Source organism: Pseudophryne corroboree, chromosome 9 (assembly GCF_028390025.1).
Source record: "Pseudophryne corroboree isolate aPseCor3 chromosome 9, aPseCor3.hap2, whole genome shotgun sequence".
Classification (NCBI taxonomy): Eukaryota; Metazoa; Chordata; class Amphibia; order Anura; family Myobatrachidae; genus Pseudophryne; species Pseudophryne corroboree.
The window spans coordinates 157282684-157309192 of record NC_086452.1 but is presented as its reverse complement, the minus strand read 5'-3'; the positions used below and the strand labels follow the sequence as shown (position 1 = coordinate 157309192).

Below are 26509 nucleotides of genomic sequence, written 5' to 3'. Positions count from 1 at the left end.
GCTAGAGCTGAGTAACGGACGCAAACTGTGTGGTCAGAGCAACAGCAGCTGGGTGCTACCGAATCGGGAGAGCAAGCGTGAGACATCGCAGCCGGGGACTGGACACCACCAGGCCTACTGAAAAGCGCGGGCGGGCCATCTTGTGCAGCAAGGAACCGCTACTACAGGTCCAGCTAGTGAGTACATCTACCGCAGAAGTTCTGAGTGAGTACACAGAGATTGTTAGGCTGTGTACACATCAGAACAATGTTCGCTGGATGCGACAGTCTGCGATGGGGCAATGCAGGTTATGACGCGTGGGAGCACACATCGTATCCTGTATCAAATGTACACACTGTACAACATCGCAACGAACCGGTTAATATTAGTGAGCAAAGTGCCAAGCCCAAGTGTCCATTTGTCGCACATTGTAAATGGAAAAAGCAGTGTAATGCAGTCCTTCCCTGAATACAGCTATTTAGACAAACACACCCTGTTCAAGAACAGCTGAAATACATATTTAGTGACCTCTAAAAGGAGAAAGAGACGGAGTCATTTGTGCAAGTGAAATTAAGTTACTTTACATGGAAAGGACGAGTTTATTTACCCAAGGAACCCTTACTCCTAATACCCCTTATCCATCTGTAGCACAGGTCGCAGCCGTGTCACCTGACACAGCTGCGACCCGTGCTACAGCCCCCTTTCCCACAGCGCTCACCAACCTGGCATATTGCCGGGTTGGTGACGCACTAGTGACGTAGCCGAGGCGGCGCTGGGAGATCACATGATCTCCCAGCGCTGCCCTCCTATACACTGAACGGGAGCCGCGTCGCCTCGACGCGGCTCCCGTTCACACTACACAGCTTACCGGGTTGAACACGTGTTCAACCCGGCAAGCTACCCGGGTAGGATTCCCGGATCACTTGATCCGGGAATTTGCAAGGGGACCCTTTTCCACTAGGAAAAAACAAGGGTAAATGCGCGCCCCCGCACATTTACCCGTGTTTTATAAGCTAGTGGAAAATAAGATTTTACTTACCGATAAATCTATTTCTCGTAGTCCGTAGTGGATGCTGGGGACTCCGTCAGGACCATGGGGATTAGCGGCTCCGCAGGAGACAGGGCACAAAAAGTAAGCTTTTAGGATCACATGGTGTGTACTGGCTCCTCCCCCTATGACCCTCCTCCAAGCCTCAGTTAGGTACTGTGCCCGGACGAGCGTACACAATAAGGAAGGATCTTGAATCCCGGGTAAGACTCATACCAGCCACACCAATCACACCGTACAACCTGTGATTTGAACCCAGTTAACAGTATGATAACAACGAAGGAGCCTCTGAAAAGATGGCCCACAACAATAACAACCCGATTTTTGTAACAATAATTATGTACAAGTAATGCAGACAATCCGCACTTGGGATGGGCGCCCAGCATCCACTACGGACTACGAGAAATAGATTTATCGGTAAGTAAAATCTTATTTTCTCTAACGTCCTAGTGGATGCTGGGGACTCCGTCAGGACCATGGGGATTATACCAAAGCTCCCAAACAGGCGGGAGAGTGCGGATGACTCTGCAGCACCGAATGAGAGAAACTCCAGGTCCTCCTCAGCCAGGGTATCAAATTTGTAGAATTTTACAAACGTGTTCCCCCCTGACCACGTAGCTGCTCGGCAAAGTTGTAAAGCCGAGACCCCTCGGGCAGCCGCCCAAGATGAGCCCACCTTCCTTGTGGAATGGGCATTTACAGATTTTGGCTGTGGCAGGCCTGCCACAGAATGTGCAAGCTGAATTGTACTACAAATCCAACGAGCAATAGTCTGCTTAGAAGCAGGAGCACATCAGCTTTTTGGGTGCATACAATATAAACAGCAAGTCAGACTTTCTGACTCCAGCCGTCCTGGAAAAAAAAAAAAATATATATATATATATTTATTTATTTTCAGGGCCCTGACAACGTCTAGCAACTTGGAGTCCTCCAAGTCCCTAGTAGCCGCAGGCACCACAATAGGTTGTTTCAGGTGAAACGCTGACACCACCTTAGGAAGAAACTGGGGACAAGTCCGCAGTTCTGCCCTGTCCGAATGGAAAATTAAATATGGGCTTTTGTAAGACAAAGCCGCCAATTCTGACAATCGCCTGGCCGAGGCCAGGGCCAACAGCATGGTCACTTTCCATGTGAGATATTTCAAATCCACAGATTTGAGCGGTTCAAACCAATATGATTTGAGGAATCCCAACACTACGTTGAGATCCCACGGTGCCACTGGAGGCACAAAAGGGGCTGTATATGCAATACTCCCTTGACAAACTTCTGGACTTCAGGAACCGAAGCCAATTCTTTCTGGAAGAAAATCTACAGGGCCGAAACTTGAACCTTAATGGACCCCAATTTGAGGCTCATAGACACTCCTGTTTGCAGGAAGTGCAGAAATCGACCTAGTTGAAATTTCTTCGTGGGGCCTTCCTGGCCTCACCCACGCAACATATTTTCACCACATGTGGTGATAACGTTGTGCGGTCACCTCCTTCCTGGCTTTGACCAGGGTAGGTATGACCTCTTCCGAAATGCCTTTTCCCTTAGGATCCGGCGTTCAACCGCCATGCCGTCAAACGCAGCCGCGGTAAGTCTTGGAACAGACATGGTACTTGCTGAAGCAAGTCCCTTCTTAGCTCCCGAGGCCATTAGTCCTCTGTGAGCATCTCTTGAAGTTCCGGGTACCAAGTCCCTCTTGGCCAATCCGGAGCCACGAGTATAGTTCTTACTCCTCTACGTCTTATAATTCTCAATACCTTGGTTATGAGAAGCAGAGGAGGGAACACATACACCGACTGTTACACCCACGGTGTTACCAGGACGTCCACAGCTATCGCCTGAAGGTCTCGTGACCTGGCGCAATACCTGTCCCGTTTTTTGTTCGGGCGGGACGCCATCATGTCCACCTTTGGTCTTACCCAACGGTTCACAATCATGCGGAAAACTTCCCGATGAAGTTCCCACTCTCCCGGGTGGAGGTCGTGCCTGCTGAGGAAGTCTGCTTCCCAGTCGTCCACTCCCGGAATGAACACTGCTGACAGTGCTATCACATGATTTTCCGCCTAGCGAAAAATCCTTGCAGTTTTGCCACTGCCCTCCTGCTTCTTGTGCCGCCCTTTCTGTTTACGTGGGCGACTGCCGTGATGTTATCCCACTGGATCAATACCGGCTGACCTTGAAGCAGAGGTCTTGCTAAGCTTAGAGCATTATAAATTTGCTCTTAGCTCCAGTATATTTATGTGGAGAGAATTCTCCAGACTTGATCACACTCCCTGGAAATTTTTTCCCTGTGTGACTGCTCCCCAGCCTCTCAGGCTGGCCTCCGTGGTCACCAGCATCCAATCCTGAATGCCGAATCTGCGGCCCTCTAGAAGATGAGCACTCTGTAATCACCACAGGAGAGACACCCTTGTCCTTGGATATAGGGTTATCCGCTGATGCATCTGAAGATGCGATCCGGACCATTTGTCCAGCAGATCCCACTGAAGAGTTCTTGCGTGAAATCTGCCGAATGGAATCGCTTCGTAATAAGCCACCATTTTTACCAGGACTCTTGTGCAATGATGCACTGACACTTTTCCTGGTTTTAGGAGGATCCCGATTAGCTCGGATAACTCCCTGGCTTTCTCCTCTGGGAGAAACACCTTTTTCTGGACTGTGTCCAGAATCATCCCTAGGGCCAGCAGACGTGTCGTCGGAACAACTGCGGTTTTGGAATATTTAGAATCCACCCGTGCTGTCGTAGAACTACTTGAGATAGTGCTACTCCGACCTCCAACTGTTCTCTGGACCTTGTTCTTATCAGGAGGTCGTCCATTTTCTTTGAAGACGAATCGTCATTTCGGTCATTACCTTGGTAAGGACCCGGGGTGCCTTGGACAATCCAACGGCATCGTCTGAAACTGATAGTGACAGTTCTGTACCACGAACCTGAGGTACCCTTGGTGAGAAAGGCAAATTTTGGGACATGGAGGTAAGCATCCCTGATGTCCCGGGACACCATATAGTCCCCTTCTTCCCGGTTCGCTATCACTGCTCTGAGTGACTGCATCTGGATTTGAACCTTTGTAAGTGTTCAAATATTTCAGATTTAGAATAGGTCTCACCTAGCCTTCTGGCTTCAGTACCACCATATAGTGTGGAATAATACCCCTTTCCTTGTTGTAGGAGGGGTAATTTTATTATCACCTGCTGGGAATACAGCTTGTGAATTGTTTTCAATACTGCCTCCCTGTCGGAGGGAGACATTGGTACAGCAGACTACAGGAACCTGCGAGGGGGAAACGTCTCGACATTCCAATCTGTACCCCTTGGATACTACTTGTAGGATCCAGGGGTCCTGTACGGTCCCAGCGTCATGCTGAGAACTTGGTAGAAGCGGTGGAGGGCTTCTGTTCCTGGGAATGGGCTGCCTGCTGCAGTCTTCTTCCCTTTCCTCTATCCCTGGGCAGATATGACTCTTATAGGGACGAAAGGACTGAGGCTGAAAAGACGGTGTCTTTTTCTGCAGAGATGTGACTTAGGGTAAAAAACTGTGGATTTTCCAGCAGTTGCCGTGGCCACCAGGTCCCATGGACCGACCCCAAATAATTCCTCCCCTTTATACGGCAATACATCTTTGTGCCGTTTGGAATCTGCATCACCTGACCACTGTCGTGTCCATAAACATCTTCTTGCAGATATGGACATCGCATTTACTCTTGATGCCAGAGTGCAAATATCCCTCTGCGCATCTCGCATATATAGAAATGCATCCTTTAAATGCTCTTATAGTCAATAAAATACTGTCCCTGTCAAGGGTATCAATATTTTTAGTCAGGGAATCCGACCAAGCCACCTCAGCTCTGCACATCCAGGCTGAGGCGATCGCTGGTCGCAGTATAACACCAGCATGTGTGTGTATACTTTTTAGGATATTTTCCAGCCTCCTATCAGCTGGCTCCTTAAGTACGGCCCTATCTGTAGATGGTACCGCCACTTGTTCTGATAAGCATGTGAGCGCCTTATCCACCCTAAGGGGTGTTTCCCAACGCGCCCTAACTTCTGGCGGGAAAGGGTATACCGCCAATAATTTTCTATCGGGGGAAACCCACGCATCTCACACACTTCATTTAATTTATCTGATTCAGGAAAAACTACAGGTAGTTTTTTCACATCCCACATAATACCCTTTTTTGTGGTACTTGTAGTATCAGAAATATGTAACACCTCCTTCATTGCCCTTAACGTGTGGCCCTAAAGGAAAATACGTTTGTTTCTTCACCGTCGACACTGAAATCAGTGTCTGGGTCTGTGTCGACCGACTGAGGTAAATGGGCGTTTTACAGCCCCTGACGGTGTTTGAGACGCCTGGACAGGTACTAATTTGTTCGCCGGCCGTCTCATGTCGTCAACCGGCTTGCAGCGTGTTGACATTATCACGTAATTCCATAATTAAGCCATCCATTCCGGTGTCGACTCCCTAGAGAGTGACATCACCATTACAGGCAATTTGCTCCGCCTCCTCACCAACATTTTCCTCATACATGTCGACACACACGTACCGACATACAGCACACACACAGGGAATGCTCTGATAGAGGACAGGACCCACTAGCCCTTTGGGGAGACAGAGGGAGAGTTTGCCAGCACACACCAAAACGCTATAATTATACAGGGACAACCTTTATATAAGTGTTCCTCCCTTATAGCATTTTAATATATATTCATATCGCCAAATCAGTGCCCCCCCTCTCTGTTTTAACCCTGTTTCTGTAGTGCAGTGCAGGGGAGAGCATGGGAGCCTTCCCACCAGCATTTCTGTGAGGGAAAATGGCGTTGTGTGCTGAGGGGAATAGGCCCCGCCCCCTTTTCGGCGGGCTTCTTCTCCGGAGTCTGTGATATCTGGCAGGGGTTAAATACATCCATATAGCCTCAAGGGCTATATGTGATGTATTTTTCGCCATACAGGTATTATACATTGCTGCCCAGGGCGCCCCCCCCCCCGCGCCCTGCACCCTCCGTGACCGCTGTGTGAAGTGTGCTGACAACAATGGCGCACAGCTGCAGTGCTGTGCGCTACCTGATGAAGACTGAAAGTCTTCTGCCGCCTGGTTCCGGACCTCTTCAATCTTCAGCATCTGCAAGGGGGGTCGGCGGCGCGGCTCCGGGACGAACCCCAGGGCGAGACCTGTGTTCCGACTCCCTCTGGAGCTAATGGTGTCCAGTAGCCTAAGAAGCCAATCCATCCTGCACGCAGGTGAGTTCACTTCTCTCCCCTAAGTCCCTCGATGCAGTGAGCCTGTTGCCAGCAGGACTCACTGAAAATAAAGAACCTAAAAACTTTTTCTAAGCAACTCTTTAAGAGAGCCACCTAGATTGCACCCTGCTCGGACGGGCACAAAAACCTAACTGAGGCTTGGAGGAGGGTCATAGGGGGAGGAGCCAGTACACACCATGTGATCCTAAAAGCTTACTTTTTGTGCCCTGTCTCCTGCGGAGCCGCTAATCCCCATGGTCCTGACGGAGTCCCCAGCATCCACTAGGACGTTAGAGAAAAGGGGTATAAGTAAGCTGCATTTGTTGCAGAGTGTTATAGCAACATTCTTGTTAACCAAGGATTCATCATGCTTACATGTGCCATCACCACCACTGCAAAACTGCGGAATTTCAGGAAATAAAGGTGTCGATTCAATTGATTGCGAAGTGAATACCGGCGCTATTCAATTCAGCATGATGATTTAGCAAACTGGTAGATCTCTGCTCGCACCCATCCGGGGGTACGAGCAGAAATCCAACTAAACTAGTGCTGCAATGCCATTTTGTGCTCTTGAAAACAGCATTGCCGCGGGGCACTTATATTGAAGAGTGCCCGTTCTCACGCCTAAATACCCTGTTAAGGCACGAGTATGGGCATTCTCGGACAAAGCAGCTTACTGAATTTAATAGTGACGGGACCTCCCTCCTAGCGCTATTTACTTTGCAATCAACTGAATGGACCCCACTGAGAGCTCAAACTTTATTTGCCATAATAGATTGAAACATCCTTTTTAGGGAAAGCTAGGAATATAGTAACTGTCATTGAGAATTGTATTTTTCACCACTCTTCTCATCACCCTCATTATTATTGTGTTATATTGGAATATGCATATATCTGATTAGATTTATTGTCCTATTGAATTACTAAATGTTTCTGCACGTCATTAGCTAAAGTCAACTGCGATTTACCAATCTTCTTTGATGCCATCATATTCTTGTGATGGTCTAATTTTTTCCAAACAGCATCCTCTTCAATCCAGACATAATTGCGCCTCAAGAAAAAACGAAAAAAACTCCTGTCGGAATCGCTGTCTCATTCCTGTTGCTTATCAATCTATCCTACCTCTCTGAACACGGTATTACAGACAAGGTATGGGGGAAGAACACTTTAGGGAAAAGTATTGTCACCTAGCCACCTAACATCTGTGATAATTCTTCCAACCACTTGGACATACCTGCCAACCCCGGGGTGATGTACCCTTCTCAATATGTAGTCTGTAAATGACAGAATCCATGCTTACTAAAAACTCCGCAGGGTAGGTGGGAGGGGTGCTAATCCAAGCTGAAGAGTCACTGCCCACACAATAAAGAAGGTGCCCCCCCCTCCCAATACTCAACATGCTGTCCGGTAAATCAAGGAAAGTAGAGAACGTCTCCAAATGAAATTAATATCCAGGACTTTGTCTCAAGACACTAAAGTAAATTTGGTTCCAGGGACTGGCTGCCAGATGTCAAGACTGTAGTGTACACTTGGTCGTAGTGCTTTGCTTCCTAGGGCAGCAGTACACTTTCAGGTTTCAACAAAGTCCTTCAGGTAGAGATACTATCCTGCTGCCCTCCAATTCTCACACAAATAAGGTTGCACCATTTGAAAATACTGCCAACAGCAGTAAACCTGGCAGCATGTATGGGGTATGTTGAGAAAAGGTAAACTAACACAATAAATTCACACTAAACACAGTCTGAAGGGAGACTACTCTTCGAAGCTGAAAGAAGATGCCACCTCCATTTCCAACAACCAACCACACAACCAAATACAAGAAGAGAAAGTAATACAGGGTGACAACCTAAAACTGGTGAAGACATCCAGAGGAACCATTCTTATTTGAGAAGGACTAGCAGCGATGCAGGCGAATGTAGCGGCCTACAAGCCAACTGATGGAAATGCCTCCTGGGTTCATGGATGCGGGAAGATGTGCTGAATGCCATCTTTCATTTACCACCAGCTGGGCAAACCCTGATCATAGGAATAACGGTCATCTTCCAATCCCATTAACCAACATCAGATCACTACTGGGCATAGTGATAATTATTGGAATACACATGCTACCCAATATTAGCTGTACTATCGCAAAATGTGCTGCCAGCACAAGAGAAAATGTATTAATGCTTGGCACATAGGATTACGCTCAGATATTTAATATTCTGCAAGCAAAATAGCGATCTTAAAAAATAACAAAAAAAAAGCCATTTCCAGCCATGAAATGTAGCTCTGCTTGATATACTGAGCAAGCTGCTCCTTTCTGTGTTATTACTAATAACAATGGTACCATAAGAGAACATGCTGCAACAAGAAAATATAGGGGTATATGCAATTGTGGTCGAATTCCCGAAATTGTCGAATTTCGGGTCATTTTCGACCCTAAAAAAAAAATCGCCTATGCAATTCAGTGCTTTCCGACCAAAAAACGGACTTTCAAAATTCGACTTTTTGAAATTCGAATTTTTGCAAATTCGACTTTTCTGCAATGATATAAGTGCTGCAATTCGACCAAAGCATATTCAATTCAAGTTTGGAAATTCGACAGCAGTGCTTTTAGACAGCAAATTCGTCATTTTCAATCCGCCACACTTTGGAGGGTGAAAACAAATAAAAAAATTTTAAACATGTTTTTTTTTGTGTTTTTTTGGGGGGGAATAGCAGATCTACTTATATTAGAAGGGATTAGGTATTTTTTTTTTTTTTTTTTTTGGAGGCACAAATATTATTTATATATATATTTTTTTTTTATTATTATTATTTTTATTTTTTTTTTATGCTGGAACGATGAAATCATTAAAAAAAATGGCGTGGGGTCCCCCCTCCAAAGCATAACCAGCCTCGGGCTCTTCGAGCTGGTCCTGGTTCTAAAAATGCGGGGGAAAAATTGACAGGGGTTCCCCCGTCTTTTTAAAACCAGCACCGGGCTCTGCGCCTGGTGCTGGTGCCAAAAATACGGGGGGAAAAAAAGAGTAGGGGTCCCCCGTATTTTTAACACCAGCATCGGGCTCCACTAGCTGGACAGATAATGCCACAGCCGGGGGTCACTTTTATGCCGTGCCCTGCGGCCGTGGCATCAAATATCCAACTAGTCACCCCTGGCCGGGGTACCCTGGGGGAGTGGGGACCCATTCAATCAAGGGGTCCCCCCCCCCCCAGCCACCCAAGGGCCAGGGGTGAAGCCCGAGGCTGTCCCCCCCCCATCCAATGGGCTGCGGATGGGGGGGCTGATAGCCTTTTGTGATAATAAAAAGATATTGTTTTTTCCAGTAGTACTACAAGTCCCAGCAAGCCTCCCCCGCAAGCTGGTACTTGGAGAACCACAAGTACCAGCATGCGGGAGAAAAACGGGCCCGCTGGTACCTGTAGTACTACTGGGAAAAAAATACCCAAATAAAAACAGGACACACACACCGTCGACAGTAAAACTTTATTACACACTACCGACACACACATACTTACCTATGTTCACACGCCGACATCGGTCCTCTTCTCCATGTAGAATCCACGGATACCTGAAAAAAAAGATCAATATACTCACCTCAGCCATGGTCCAGAGATAAATCCACGTACTTGTTAAAAATAAAAAAACACAAATACCCGCTCCATAACGGACTGAAAGGGGTCCCATGCTGACACATGGGACACCTTTCCACGAATGAGACCTGTCAGTGACAGCTGTCACAGAAAGGTCTCTAAGCCAATCAGGAAGCGCAACTTCGTTGCGCTCACCTGATTGGCTGAGCGCTGTCTGTACTGTGACAGCGCATCGCACAGCTCCCTCCATTATATTCAATGGTGGGAACTTAGCGGCTAGCGGTGAGGTCACCCGCCGGTCAGCGGCTGACCGGCGGGTGACCCCACCGGTACCCGCAAAGTTCCCACCATTGAAAGTAATGGAGCGGCTTTGCGATGCGCTGTCACAGTACAGACAGCGCACAGCCAATCAGGTGAGCGCCACGGAAGTAGCGCTTCCTGATTGGCTGAAGGGACGTCAGTGACAGGAGTCACGTGATGTCCCGGCATTCGGGAGAAAGGGGTCTGATGTGAAAGCATTGGACCCCTTTCTAGTCCGGTATGGAGCGGGTTTTTGCGTTTTTTTTTTTTTTTTTAAACAAGTACGTGGATTTTACTCTCTGGACGTGGATTTATCTCTGGACGCTGGAAGGTGAGTATAATTTTTTCACAGGTACCCTCGGATCGTCGGAGACCGTGGCAGTCGGCGTGTCAACATAGGTAAGTATGTGTGTGTCGGTAGTGTGTAATAAAGTTTTACTATCAAGGTGTGTGTGTCCTGTTTTTATTTGGGTATTTTTTTCCCAGTAGTACTACAGGTACCAGCGGACCCGTTTTTCTCCCGCATGCTGGTACTTGTGGTTCTCCAAGTACCAGCTTGCGGGGGAGGCTTGCTGGGACTTGTAGTACTACTGGAAAAAACAATATCTTTTTATTATCACAAAAGGCTATCAGCCCCCCCATCCGCAGCCCATTGGATGGGGGGGGGGGGACAGCCTCGGGCTTCACCCCTGGCCCTTGGGTGGCTGGGGGGGGGGGACCCCTTGATTGAAGGGGTCCCCACTCCCCCAGGGTACCCCGGCCAGGGGTGACTAGTTGGATATTTAATGCCACGGCCGCAGGGCACGGCATAAAAGTGACCCCCGGCTGTGGCATTATCTGTCCAGCTAGTGGAGCCCGATGCTGGTGTTAAAAATACGGGGGACCCCTACTCTTTTTGTCCCCCGTATTTTTGGCACCAGCACCAGGCGCAGAGCCCGGTGCTGGTTTTAAAAATACGGGGGATCCCTGGCCAATTTTTCCCCTGCATTTTTAGAACCAGGACCAGCTCGATGAGCCCGAGGCTGGTTATGCTTTGGAGGGGGGACCCCACGCCATTTTTTTTTCGGGTTTTTCACGTTTTTTTACCGTTTTTTAAAATCGCGGCAAAATCCGCCAAATCGTCCGATTTTCGCCCGCGACTCTGGCGAATCCGTTTTTCATTGAATATGGTTAATTCCGGAAGCCACCTTCCGGGATTCACCTGTCGAATTGAGTCGAATTAAAAAACGGCGAAAATTGCCGCGAATTCGACCGCAATTGCATATACCCCATAGTGGGGATAAAACACAAGTTGTGAATAAAGGTAAAAAAAAAAAAAAAAAAGTTGAAAAAGCCCATGTCCAGGATCCGTCTGTGTGTGGTGGCTCTTGATGCACTAACTCCAGCCTCAGATCACTGCTTGTGAAGCTCCCCCACGCTCGCCTGACCTGAACACTATAGAGAATCTATGGGGCATTGCCAAGAGAAACATGAGACATGAGACCAAGAGCTGAAGGCCACTAGTGAAGCATCTTGGTCTTCCATAACACCTCAGCAGTGCCACAGGCTGATAGAATCCATGCCACACCGCATTTAGGCAGTAATTCATGCAAAAGGGGCCCACACCAAGTACTGAGTACATATGCATGATAATGCTTTTCAGAGGGCCGACATTTCTGTATTTAAAATCCTTTTCTATTTTTAATAAGATTTTACTTACCGGTAAATCTATGTCTCGTACTCCGTAGTGGATGCTGGGGACTCCGTAAGGACCATGGGGATAGACGGGCTCCGCAGGAGACATGGGCACTTTAAGAAAGAACTTTAGGTATGGGTGTGCACTGGCTCCTCCCTCTATGCCCCTCCTCCAGACCTCAGTTAGAGAAACTGTGCCCAGAAGAGCCGACAGTACAAGGAAAGGATTTTGGTAATCCAGGGCAAGATTCATACCAGCCACACCAATCACACCGTATAACATGTGATAACAACCAGTTAACAGTATAACAAATAACAGAGCATCAGGTCAAACCCTGATGCAACCATAACTTAAGCCTTATTGAAGCAATAACTATATACAAGTATTGCAGAAGAAGTCCGCACTTGGGACGGGCGCCCAGCATCCACTACGGACTACGAGAAATAGAATTACCGGTAAGTAAAATCTTATTTTCTCTAACGTCCTAGTGGATGCTGGGGACTCCGTAAGGACCATGGGGATTATACCAAAGCTCCCAAACGGGCAGGAGAGTGCGGATGACTCTGCAGCACCGATTGAGCAAACCCAAGGTCCTCCTCAGCCAGGGTATCAAACTTGTAGAACTTTGCAAAAGTGTTTGAACCTGACCAAGTAGCCGCTCGGCAAAGCTGTAATGCCGAGACCCCTCGGGCAGCCGCCCACGAAGAGCCCACCTTCCTAGTGGAATGGGCCTTAACTGATTTTGGCAGCGGCAATCCAGCCGCAGAATGAGCCTGCTGAATCGTGTTACAGATCCAGCGAGCAATAGTTTGCTTTGAAGCAGGAGCACCAAGCTTGTTGGAAGCATACAGGATAAACAAAGACTCTGTTTTCCTGACTCTAGCCGTTCTGGCTACATAAACCTTCAAAGCCCTGACCACATCAAGTAACTCGGAATCCTCCAAGTCAGTAGTAGCCACAGGCACCACAATAGGTTGGTTTATATGAAAGGATGAAACCACTTTCGGCAGAAATTGTGGACGGGTCCGCAATTCTGCTCTATCTGCATGGAAAACCAGATAGGGGCTTTTATGTGACAAAGCCGCCAACTCTGACACACGCCTAGCCGAAGCCAAGGCTAATTGCATGACCACCTTCCACGTGAGATATTTCAACTCCACCGTTTTGAGTGGTTCAAGCCAGTAGGATTTCAGGAAACTCAACACCACGTTAAGATCTCAAGGTGCCACAAAAGGGGGCTGAATATGCAGCACTCCCTTTACAAACGTCTGAACTTCAGGTAGAGAAGCCAACTCCTTTTGAAAGAAAATGGATAGGGACGAAATCTGGACCTTAATGGAACCCAATTTTAGGCCCAAATTCACTCCGGACTGTAGGAAGTGAAGGAAACGGCCCAGCTGGAATTCCTCCGTAGGAGCATTCCTGGCCTCACACCAAGCAACATATTTTCGCCATATACGGTGATAATGTTGAGCTGTCACGTCCTTCCTAGCCTTTATCAGCGTAGGAATGACCTCATCCAGAATGCCTTTCTCTGCTAGGATCCGGCGTTCAACCGCCATGCCGTCAAACGCAGCCGCAGTAAGCCTTGGAACAGACAGGGCCCCTGTTGCAACAAGTCCCGTCTTAGAGGAAGAGGCCACGGGTCCTCTGTGAGCATTTCTTGCATATCTGGATACCAAGTCCTTCGAGGCCAATCTGGAACAATGAGTATTGTTCTCACTCCTCTTTTTCTTATTATCCTCAGCACCTTGGGTATGAGAGGAAGAGGAGGAAATACATAGACCGACTGGAACACCCACGGTGTCACCAGGGCGTCTACAGCTATCGCCTGAGGGTCTCTTGACCTGGCGCAATACCTCTGTAGCTTTTTGTTGAGGCGGGATGCCGTCATGTCCACCTGTCGCAGTTCCCACAGACTTGTAATCTGTGCGAAGACTTCCTGATGAAGTCCCCACTCTCCCGGGTGGAGGTCGTGTCTGCTGAGGAAGTCTGCTTCCCAGTTGTCCACTCCCGGGATGAACACTGCTGACAGTGCGCTTACATGATTCTCCGCCCAGCGAAGAATTCTGGTGGCTTCCGCCATCGCCACTCTGCTCCTTGTGCCGCCTTGGCGGTTTACATCAGCCACTGCGGTGATGTTGTCTGACTGAATCAGAACCGGTTGGTCGCAAAGCAGGGTCTCCGCTTGACGTAGGGCGTTGTATATGGCCCTTAGTTCCAGGATGTTGATGTAAAGGGCAAGTCTCTTGACTTGACCACAGACCTTGGGAAATTTCTTCCCTGTGTGACTGCACCCCAACCTCGGAGGCTTGCGTCCGTGGTCACCAGGACCCAGTCCTGAATGCCGAATCTGCGGCCCTCAAGAAGGTGAGCGCTCTGCAGCCACCACAGGAGCCCTGGGGGATAGGGTGATTAACCGATGCATCTGAAGATGTGATCCGGACCACTTGTCCAGTAAGTCCCATTGAAAAGTCCTCGCATGGAACCTGCCGAAGGGAATGGCCTCGTATGATGCCACCATCTTTCGCAGGACACGAGTGCAGTGATGCACTGACACCTGTTTTGGTTTTAAAAGGTTCCTGACCAGTGTCATGAGTTCCTGAGCTTTCTCCATCGGGAGATAAACCCTTTTCTGGTCTGTGTCTAGAATCATGCCCAGGAAAGGCAGACGAGTCGTAGGAACCAACTGCGACTTTGGAATATTTAGAATCCAGCCGTGTTGCCGTAACACTTCCAGAGAAAGTGCTACGCTGATCAGCAACTGCTCTCTTGATCTCGCTTTTATGAGGAGATCGTCCAAGTATGGGATAATTGTGACTCCTTGCTTCCGCAGGAGCACCATCATTTCCGCCATTACCTTAGTAAATATTCTCGGTGCCGTGGAGAGACCAAACGGTAACGTCTGAAATTGGTAATGACAATCCTGTACCACAAATCTGAGGTACGCCTGATGAGGTGGATAAATGGGGACATGAAGGTATGCATCCTTTATGTCCAGAGACACCATAAAATCCCCCCCTTCCAGGCTTGCGATGTCCGCTCTCAGCGATTCCATCTTGAACCTTTTCAGGTATATGTTCCGGGATTTTAAATTCAATATAGGTCTGACCGAACCGTCCGGTTTCGGGACTACAAACATGGTCGAATAATAACCCCTTCCTTGTTGAAGGAGGGGAACCTTGACCACCACCTGTTGAAGATACAATTTGTGAATTGCAGTTAACACTATTTCCCTCTCGTGGGGGGAAGCTGGCAGGGCCGATTTGAGGTATCGGTGAGGGGGCATCTCCTCGAATTCCAGCTTGTATCCCTGAGACACAATATCTATTGCCCAGGGATCCAACTGGGAGTGAACCCACTTGTGGCTGAAATTTCAAAGACGTGCCCCCACCGGGCCTAGCTCCGCCTGTGGAGCCCCAGCGTCATGGGGTGGATTTTGTAGAGGCCGGGGAGGACTTCTGTTCCTGGGAACTAGCTGTGTTGTGCAGCTTCTTTCCTCTGCCCCTGCCTCTGGCAAGAAAGGACGCACCTCGGACTTTCTTGTTTTTCTGTGATCGAAAGGACTGCATTTGATAATACGGTGCTCTCTTAGGCTGTGAGGAAACATATGGCAAAAAATTTGACTTTCCAGCCGTAGCTGTGGAGACCAGGTCCGAGAGACCCTCCCCAAACAATTCCTCACCCTTGTAAGGTAAAACCTCCATATGCCTTTTTGAGTCGGCATCACCTGTCCATTGCCGAGTCCACAGGACCCTTCTGGCAGAAATTGACATAGCATTTATTCTAGAACCCAGTAGACTAATGTCTCTTTGAGCATCTCTCATATATAGGACAACATCTTTAATATGCCCCAAGGTCAACAATTTAGTATCCTTGTCTAAGGTATCAATTTCCTCAGACACGGTATCCGTCCATGCTGCTACAGCACTACACACCCAGGCCGACGCGATCGCCGGCCTCAGTAAGGTACCTGAATGTGTATAAATGGACTTCAGGGTAACCTCCTGTTTGCGATCCGCAGCATCTTTGAGGGTAGCCGTATCCTGTGACGGCAGGGCTACCTTCTTGGATAAGCGTTTTAAAGCTTTGTCCACCTTGGGGGAGGATTCCCAGCGTAACCTGTCCGTTGGCGGGAAAGGATACGCCATAAGAATCCTTTTGGAAATCTGCAGTTTTTTATCTGGAGATTCCCAAGCCTTTTCACATAACTCATTTAGCTCGTGTGAGGGGGGGAAAGGTTACCTCCGGCTTCTTTTCCCCATACATATGTACCCTCTTGTCAGGGACTGGTATTTCCTCTGTGATGTGCAACACATCCTTAATTGCTATAATCATATAAAGGATGGATTTAGCCAATTTTGGCTGTAACTTTGCATCATCGTAATCGACACTGGAGTCAGAATCCATGTCGGTATCGGTGTCAACAATTTGGGATAGTGGGCGCTTCTGGGACCCTGACGGCCTCTGCGACATAGGATCAGGCACGGGTTGGGACCCTGACTGTCCCGAGGCTTCAGCTTTTTCTAACCTTTTATGCAAGGAATTAACATTATCATTTAAAACCTTCCACATATCCATCCAATCAGGTGTCGGCGCCGTCGGCGGAGACACCACATTCATTTGCTCCCGCTCTGCTTCCACATAGCCTTCCTCATCAGGCATGTCGACACAAGCGTACCGACACACCACACACACAGGGAATGCCCTTTTTGAAGACAGTTACCCCACAAGGCCCTTAGGAGAGACAGAGAGAGAGTATGCCAGCACACACCCCAGCGCTATAAACCCAGGAATAACACAGTAACTTAATGTTAACCCAGTAGCTGCTGTTTATATATTGTTTTTTGCGCCTAATTATGTGCACCCCCTCTCTTTTTACCCTCTTCTACCGTGTATCTGCATGGGAGAGCCTGGGGAGCTTCCTCTCAGCGGAGCTGTGGAGAAAAAATGGCGCTGGTGAGTGCCGAGGAAGAAGCTCCGCCCCCTCGGCGGCGGGCTTCTGTCCCGCTTAAATATGCAATTTTTGGCGGGGGCTCATACATATATACAGTGCCCAGCTGTATATATGTTTAACTTTTACCAAAAGAGGTCCCAAATGCTGCCCAGGGCTCCCCCCCCCCTGCGCCCTGCACCCTTACAGTGACCGGAGTATGTGAGGTGTGTGGGAGCAATGGCGCACAGCTGCAGTGCTGTGCGTTACCTCAGTGAAGAACGGAGTCTTCTGCCGCCTGTTAAGTCTTCTATGCTTCTCACCCGGCTTCCGGCTCTGCGAGGGGGACGGCGGCGCGGCTCTGGGATCGGACGGCGAGGGTGAGATCCTGCGTACGATCCCTCTGGAGCTAATGGTGTCCAGTAGCCTAAGAAGCAGGACCTAGCTTCAGAGAGTAGGGCTGCTTCTCTCCCCTCAGTCCCACGATGCAGGGAGTCTGTTGCCAGCAGAGCTCCTTGAAAATAAAAAACCTAACAAAATACTTTCTCTCAGCAAACTCAGGAGAGCTCACTGAAAAGCACCCAGCTCGTCTGGGCACAGTATCAAACTGAGGTCTGGAGGAGGGGCATAGAGGCAAGAGCCAGTGCACAACAGAATCTAAATTCTTTCTTAAAGTGCCCATGTCTCCTGCGGAGCCAGTCTATCCCCATGGTCCTTACGGAGTTCCAAGCATCCACTAGGACGTTAGAGAAATACATATGATAAAAGGAAAAAAATAATGACATTACAAATGGGGGGGGGGGAATTCAATTATTTAGTGCATATAATTTTCCCATCTAAATGGGAAAGTATAGATGCCTACACAATTGTCAGTATACAACTTTGATAGGGTTTAGATGCGTAAAACGGCTAAACCCATCTAAAGTCCTGCTTTGGGTGTCCAAATGGGAAGTGCCAACTTAGTGCACATTTCTTCTCGCACCAGAAACGTCACCGCCACGGCTATCAAACGTCTAAACTGAGCAACAACAATAGCATTGCCCCATTTTGTGCCCCCCTACTGATAGCGGCAGGGGAAAACAATTGAATCGGCCCAATATATGTTAAACAGGAAGAATTTAAAATAAAATCAATTTTGTTCCCATGATGCATGTGTAATGCTAATAGAGGTGAATATGTTTTATAAGCACTGTAGACAAGCCAAGAACGGGTAGGCAGTAACGTCATTGCATGTCCCCCAAGCCCATCCAATGCAAATACAAATCAACATTAGGTGTGCATCCCATTATGTGGGCACTGTAGCCGTTCGACACGTTCTAAAAACACATTTTTGCTTTATCTATTTTGGCACATTTAGTACTACTTACCTTTCAGATGCCAACAGGCCCTGTGTCAAATCATGCAGCATTTAACACCAAACTTCACAGCAGTAGGATTTGTACAAGCGACACATATACATATACATATATATACACATATACATATACATATACATACATACATACATACATATACATACACACACACATAAATAAACCCAAAACGTCGCTGTTATCAACCTTGGGGGTATATTCAATTAGGGTCGAAAACTGCCGTCTGTCGAAAAGACGGCAGTTTTTGACTTTTTAAGGTCGAATAGTGATTCGACCTATTCAGTCCCAATAGTGTTTATTCGACAAGCCGTGGAATTCAACTTGTCGAATAGTACGTGAATCGGCGGTATAGCTGCCGATTCATGTACTTTTGAGTGAAACGGGGCCAAATTCTACAGGATTTGGCCCTGTTTCCGACAATCTCAGTCCGACATAAAAAATTGTCGGACTGAGATGTGGGACCCAGAGGAGTAGACGGGGGGGGAGCTGCAGGGAGAGGGGGGACAGCCGCAGGGCATACAGGGGAGAGTAGCGCTACAGCAGGATGTCTCAAAGCCGCGCCGCTCAAGGAAGCGTCCTCCCGGCTCCAGCGAGTGAGGTCACGCTTGCTGCAGCTGGGTGGACACTGCCGTGAGGTCTGGCGGCTGTGTGACATCCTCCTGCAGCGCTGATCTCCTCCGTCTGCCCGCCACTGTCCCGCTGGTCTCCCCGCGGCTCCCCCCTCTCAATTCGACTTTTTAAAAGTCATACTGAGATGAGATTGAATAGGGGTTGTCTGATCTATTCCGACAAATGCACGTCGGAATGGATCCGACCCTAATTGAATATACCCCTTGGTCTGGTGAATTCTTACAGAAAAGTCAGCTGAGTGCCATACATCTGGTTGAATGGATTAATTGTCTGTAATGTGCACAGCGGCTAGACACTGAGAGGGGTGCGGTGGGCAGCAGGCCAAATCTAGTTAGATCGCTCCCTTCACCGCTGGGTGAAGTGAGCGTTCTCCCCCCCTCGCTCAGTACACATCGTGCTGTGTGCTGAGCGGGACAGAGATGTGTGCCGAGCGTTCCGTGCTAGATCACTCAGCACACATCTGTATGTGTGTACGCCCCTTAATGCAGAATCTAGTACTTTATTTCACCATTTTATCTCTCGTCAATCTTTGATAAATACCCCCTTATATGAAATAATTGTTAGGATTGGGATCAGAAAGATATAAATTGCTCAGAAGAATAACATCTTTTGTAACTGAATACTGCAGCATACAATCTGCACAAACTCTTGACAAATACAATAAAGGGGTCGATTCAATTCGGCAACTTATGAATAGCGCCGGGAATTAGCTCCCGCCGCTGTTCAATTCAGCTCCAGTTAAGTCGGCGATGGCCCGTTCTCGCCGACTAAACAGGATGAATTGTCGGGAGAACGGGCATTCTCCGACTTAACTCCCCGGCGCGAGGCTGATTCCCGACAGAATCAGCCTCGCGCCGGCCGCGAGGCAGCACTTTTGTCGGGTTTCTTCTCTCATCCCCCGGGGATGAGAGAAGAATTCCTGACAATTGCAGGCAACTAGCAGCTGAATTGAATAGCGTCGGGAGCTAATTCCCGGCGCTATTCATAAATTGCCGAATTGAAATCGACCCCAAAGTGTTTCATATATACAACAAATGACACCCAAAAAATATGTATTTTCCATCTCGGCCACTAGCCACGAGTCTGTGGATTGTTTTATTGGTGTGGATAATTAAATATCATTAATCCTAGAAAATACTTGTCAAAAATGTTTACTAATTCAGCAAAGGTAACCAGGAGTACAATTGGACAGGCATCTGTTTGAGCAGACACAAGCATAAAATGGGGTATCTGGCAGACTTCTGAAGGGGAAGGATGTTATCCATCAAACATTTGCTTCAGAGATTATATTTTCCACAGTTAAAATGGAAAGTTAGTGCCTAGATTCAGCTGAGAAGTAATGTTCTGACCCTTGTCATGCTGCAGAAAAGTTAAACATAAGCGCTCTGGTTAGCAATAAACAAAGTTAAGCTTTTTAGACAACAGCAAATATCAATGTTATTCGCACATAAAAGGTGACCAGTATTAAGGAAAATAAATTCCCTCAAGCTACCTATAGGGTTCGTTCTGCATCAAATATATAAAGTTTAATACAACTTTTACACTGACTATTTTAAATATTTCAGAGAACAACAACTATAGCAAACACCATTCAACCACCATGAACCGCTAGGAATGCTAGTAAATATTTAATGGTGGGGGGGATTCAAGTGTTATCGCACCCCCTATTACCCCCAATCTGCAAATCTCTGCCCCCCCTCTCCCGCCCCCTATCGCACCCACCTGCAGTATTCTAATCTTACTTCGGACAGGCGCGACAAGTGCATTTCAGCTCGATAGCCCCAGGGGTAGCGAGCTGAAATTTGCGTAGAGACCTTTTTGCTTTGCGCGCCTAAACCAGAGTGCAATGTGCACGATAAGTGGGGACATTTGAATATCGCCCCTCAATCTCCCGTCACTTAAGACGAGAGATCGGGGGTGTGATAACATGGGATACGGTCGTTAGGTCGACACAACTTATGTCGACAGTAATAAGGTCGGCATGTACTAGGTTGACAGGTCATAAGGTCGACATGAGTTTTAAAAAAATTAAATTGTTGGACTTTTTCATACTTTACATTCCACATGGACTACAATTGGGAACGGTAACCGAGCGAGCCGTGCGAGGGACACGGTGCACTAATTGGGGTTCCCGTCACTACGAAGAAAACAACATCAAAAAAAGTCCAAAAACTCATGTCGACCTTTTCGCCTGTCGACCTAGTACCTGTCGACCTAATGCCCATGTCGACCCAACGACCCATACCCGATAACATTTAAATTCCCCCCAATAAGTCTTAGCAGGGATTCAGTCAAATACAGTGCACTGTTCATTTATACCCCTTTTCCACCTACGTACCGTGTCCGATTCAGGATGTTTAACACGGCTACAACCCGTGTCGGCTCCCCCGTTTCCACTACACTTCGACATGGGTTATTCCCATGTCTGATCTGTTTCCACCTAACCCGGGTAAGCTCTGTAAAAGCCTATTGCTGTCATTACAAATGGACTTTTTACTGTCTCATCAAGATGATGTCCTCAAAAGGAACAAATGGGAGGGGTGGGGCCTGCTCACAGCATTGCAGCAATGGACGCCGGTGCAGTAGCTGTGTCTAGCATGGAGTCGCAGACTGTTTGCAATAAAAGCTGCTGCAATAAAAATATCTGTATGTACCCAGCATGACTTCAGAGTGTTTTGTTTGCAAGCTGCCTCAATGCCTGCATGTGCCCAGCGTAGTGTTGTAGCTGCTGCAATAGATGTGCATCCGCGTTTGTTTGCTGCTGCGGTGCCTGCATGTGCCCAGCGTGTCTCCCAGGGATGACATCATCTTCCAGTGCCCCAGAAGCACCAATCAGCGTCTCAAAGCGTTACTCGGGTCTGAAAACACGTGTAATGACCGTTTCCACTGCACCGTTATCAGTGTCATTACAGTGTTCTACCCAGGTAAATAGCCGGGTAGGATTCCCGGGTCACTCAACCCGTGTTGACCCATTTCCACCTACTAAAAACCCGTGTCGATGCGCGCCCCCGTGCAAAAACACGGGTAAAAACAGCTAGTGGAAAAGGGGTATTAATAAGCGATGAAAAGAAAGGTAAAAAAGCAGATATTTGTGATATTTATTATTAGACCAGACATCGACTTTTAGGTTAAGCTGTATTTTAATAACACCAGTATTTACAGTATATCTGCCATCACCAGCAACATTGAAAGTGTCCAGGCCAGACAGCTTCCAATCCTGAATCATTAACCGGTCTCCAGTAGAGTCCATATAAATTCACTACAGCCCACACATGAGGAGTTGTGTACCAACATTAGAGAACAGGAAACGTAGAATCTGCACAAGTATAGCCGACTGACCGACAAAATGCACATGGGGAATTACAAAAAAATAATCTGAAGTACCTTGCCTGAGAATTACATACGTTGTCATACTTACAGTATTTCCTGCATTTGTGGAAACAAAGGCAGCAGGGGAGTAAAATATGGTTTGAATAAAGGTTTCATTTATTTGGCACATTTAATACAGTGGGGAATCCCAGGTTGACACAGGCTGCAGGGAACATTTAGCTAACTGCTATTATTTACAGACTTGATCTGACCTTCCAGATAAAAAGACCACTGCTCACTAGCAAACAATGCATTTGATTCCTTCAGGCTAGTATAGGGTTATGTAGGTACTGTCTGTAGCAAGGAGGTCCACCACAGGTAAATATTATGGTAAAGAAAAGATAACACAGCAAACACTCACATTACATTGCAAGTCTATAGAGTCCCCAGGTGTCTGTCATAACGCTGAAGGGAAAATACACAAAATACTTTACTTGCGGTCTACACCTCATGTAATGTGGCAAGAGATTGGGGTGTGGGGCTGATAAAAGTGGGAGAGGATAGAGCAGACATTACATATTAACTACAGTAGTAAGTTATGTGCAAGTAAAGGCTATGTGTAATATCCATCATTGCTAAACCACAACTGCATATATACTACTAGTAACAAAACCAGTGCCTGGGGCTACTTATCGTTGATCTTTATTGTAGGGGGACAGACTAAAGAAAGGCAACACTTTCCAAACCGGGTTGTAAAGCCGGAAGGACAGATATGTGCAAGGATAGTCTCTAGAAAGGACAGTGGAAGGATTTGTTGTCACACCCCACTTCTACAATTAAACCTGGGGGGGGGGGGGGGGGGTGCTACAGATCGAAGGGTTTGTGCAACATGGAAATACAGCCTATCGTCGCTTTGTGGCGAGTTTCTGGGTATTTTGTAAAAATATAAAAATATACCAAGTATGTGAAGAATGAAGTGTTGCTAGGTCATCTCACTAACACAACTCTGCATTTACTAAAACAATGAATCACACAGACTCCCAAATGTGAAGCACTGCAGCGTATGTAAACACTATTTAAATATGGGATAATTAAACATTCAACAGCAATTACAAGATCTTGCCTTTATGTCCATTTAACTCCGAAACAGACAAAAATAGATAGTTGAGGATCCTTGGCCTCCCTTCGTAGGCAGCCAATAACAATATCACTCAGTTTGGAAAAACATAGGATTTAACTGTATGATAATTTAGAATTATAAGTGCATAGGTTTATGGTGAGATGGATGAGCAAGCCCTACCCCGGCCACAGCTGCTTTCACATAAAATGGAGAAAGGAGAAAGAAGAAGCAGCAAGTGATAGTACTTTACATAACTCCCCAGCACAATATAACAATATTCGGAACAGCAAGCAAGAGAGGAGGCCTCAAAGGTCCAGACACCACAGGCTTGTGCAGCCAGGGGAACAACAAGTGTCAGCATGCTATGCTGGGACTTCCCATAACACTGGGGCAGCTACAGGTCGCTATGTTATGGTGTAGCACATACACACAGCAGCTGCACACTGTGCTGTCATCCCTCCCGGGGTCAGGGTGATGGGCTCTGAGAATACGGGGGAGCCTGTAGGCGCAAGATACACCCGACTACAGGGTAATGAGCAGGCCCCAGTCTCCCATCTATCCACTCCATGACAACAATCCCCCGCCACCCTCCTCCTCCTCCTCCTCCTCCAGCGCCCCGGACCTCCTCTTCAGGAAGCCGCTGAGCGAGCCCTGGACCCTGGCAGCAATGGCCCATTACACCCCGGCCATCACTCCCTCCTCCACGTCTCAGACCATAGCACCGGGATAGCTGTGCGATCACCCCCTGCTGCTGTACCTTGGAAGCCTTTTCCGAACTCCTCCTATCAAGTAAACCGTGTTCTACCCATCCAAGCCAGCGTCACCGAGAGGAGCACCGTTCCGGTCCGCCGGCACCTTCCGCCACCGATTACCCTGAGGCTGCAGACTCCCCGCCTCTCTCTGCGCTGCGGCCGCTGCTGCCACCATACACACTACTGACCGTGACGTCGAGCCGGAGCTACTGCGCAGGCGCAGACGTCTTTTAACTCTTCCCATGCTGCTACTTGTCTCTTCCAGATCCTCCTCCTCCTGGACCTGAGGTTCATGCCCAGGCCGGGGTCAGGCAGGGTAGTTCTGTAAGGTGCGCTATGGCTGCCTCACGATGTTATTATAGTGATATGTGGCTGACTGATGGACTAACTGATGGGAAAGGATGGTAAGTATTTCTGTAATGCACTACAGCAGGACAACCCCATTACTCTTCTATTCCTTGAAGCTGTGTACAGTAGCTACTGTCTGCGATCAAACACCACCATAACTTAGAGGCGAAGTTGTACATTACCAGTTATTCTCCATTTCTCTAACGTCCTAGTGGATGCTGGGGACTCCGTAAGGACCATGGGGAATAGCGGGCTCCGCAGGAGACTGGGCACTCTAAAGAAAGATTCAGTACTATCTGGTGTGCACTGGCTCCTCCCTCTATGCCCCTCCTCCAGACCTCAGTTAGAATCTGTGCCCGGACGAGCTGGGTGCTCCTAGTGGGCTCTCCTGAGCTTGCTAGAAAAGAAAGTATTTTGTTAGGTTTTTTGTTTTCAGAGAGCTTCTGCTGGCAACAGACTCTCTGCTACGAGGGACTGAGGGGAGAGAAGCAAACCTACTCACGGCAGCTAGGTAGCGCTTAGGCTACTGGACACCATTAGCTCCAGAGGGATCGAACACAGGTACCTAACCTTGATCGTCCGTTCCCGGAGCCGCGCCGCCGTCCCCCTCGCAGAGCCAGAAGAGCAGAAGCAGCAGAAGCATGAAGACATCGAAATCGGCGGCTGAAGACTCCTGTGTTCACTTAAGGTAGCGCACAGCACTGCAGCTGTGCGCCATTGCTCCCACAGCACACCGCACACTCCGGTCACTGTAGGGTGCAGGGCGCAGGGGAAGGCGCCCTGGGCAGCAATTAAGTACCTTTTTGGGCAAAAAGAGGCATATATACAGTCTGGGACTGTATATATGCAAGAGCCCCCGCCATTTTTTATACATTAAAGCGGGACAGAAGCCCGCCGCTGAGGGGGCGGGGCCTTCTTCCTCAGCACACCAGCGCCATTTTCTCTTTACAGCTCCGCTGGAAGGACGCTCCCCAGGCTCTCCCCTGCAGTATTCAGGTGCTTTAGAGGGTTAAAAAGAGAGGGGGGGGCACATAAATTTAGGCGCAGTATATATATATATATATATATATATTAACAGCAGCTACAGGGTAAACACTAAGGTACTGTGTAATCCCTGGGTTATATAGCGCTGGGGTGTGTGCTGGCATATTCTCTCTCTGTCTCCCCAAAAGCCTTTTGTGGGGTCCTGTCCTCAGTCAGAGCATTCCCTGTGTGTGTGCTGTGTGTCGGTACGCCTGTGTCGACATGTTTGATGAGGAAGGATACGTGGAGGCAGAACAAGTGCAGCTGAGTGTAGTGTCGCCGCCGACGGTGCCGACACCTGATTGGATGGATATGTGGAAGGTGTTAAATGATAATGTAAACTCCTTGCATAACAGATTGGATAAAACTGTAACCGGGGGACAGGCAGGGTCTCAACCCATGCCTGCTCCTGCAGCGCAGAGGCCGTCAGGGTCCCAAAAGCGCACACTATCCCAGATAGTTGACACAGATGACGACACGGAATCTGACTCCAGTGTCGATGACGATGAGGCAAAGTTGCAGCCTAAAATGACTAAAGCCATCCGCTACATGATTGTAGCTATGAAGGATGTATTACACATTTCTGAGGAAAATTCTGTCCCTGACAAGAGGATTTATATGTATGGGGAGAAAAAGCATGAAGTGACTTTTCCCCCTTCCCATGAATTAAATGAATTATGTGAAAAAGTGTGGGATTCCCCTGACAGGAAGGTGATAGTTTCCAAGAGATTACTCATGGCGTATCCTTTCCCGCCAACGGACAGGTTACGCTGGGAATCCTCCCCTAGGGTAGACAAGGCGTTGACACGCTTGTCTAAGAAGGTGGCCCTGCCGTCTCCGGATACGGCCGCCCTAAAGGATCCTGCAGATAGAAAGCAGGAAGCTATCCTGAAGTCAGTTTATACACATTCTGGCACACTGCTGAGACCAGCAATTGCTTCGGCCTGGATGTGTAGTGCAGTAGCTGCATGGACGGATTCTCTGTCTGAGGAGTTAGATACCCTGGACAGAGGGACACTGTTCTACTGACCCTGGCACATATCAAGGACGCGGTCCTATATATGCGGGATGCCCAGAGGGACATTTGCCTGCTGGGTTCTAGAGTTAACGCTATGTCCATTTCTGCCAGAAGGGTCCTGTGGACTCTGCAATGGACAGGGGATACCGACTCTAAAAAACACATGGAGGTTTTACCTTATAAGGGTGAGGAATTGTT

At 48.0% G+C, this 26509-nt stretch overlaps 1 protein-coding gene across 4 annotated transcripts in view; it reads right to left on the bottom strand.

The window, feature by feature from the left end:
• The window catches only part of EVI5 (ecotropic viral integration site 5), a 452905-nt gene extending 428756 nt beyond the window's left edge, over positions 1–24149 (bottom strand). For all 4 annotated transcript variants that reach the window (XM_063939881.1, XM_063939882.1, XM_063939884.1 and 1 more), the window contains exon 1: positions 23928–24149. The gene's annotated coding sequence lies outside the window, so the exon portion shown is untranslated. The remainder of the gene's footprint in view (positions 1–23927) is intronic.
• Positions 24150–26509: the final 2360 nt, after the last annotated feature.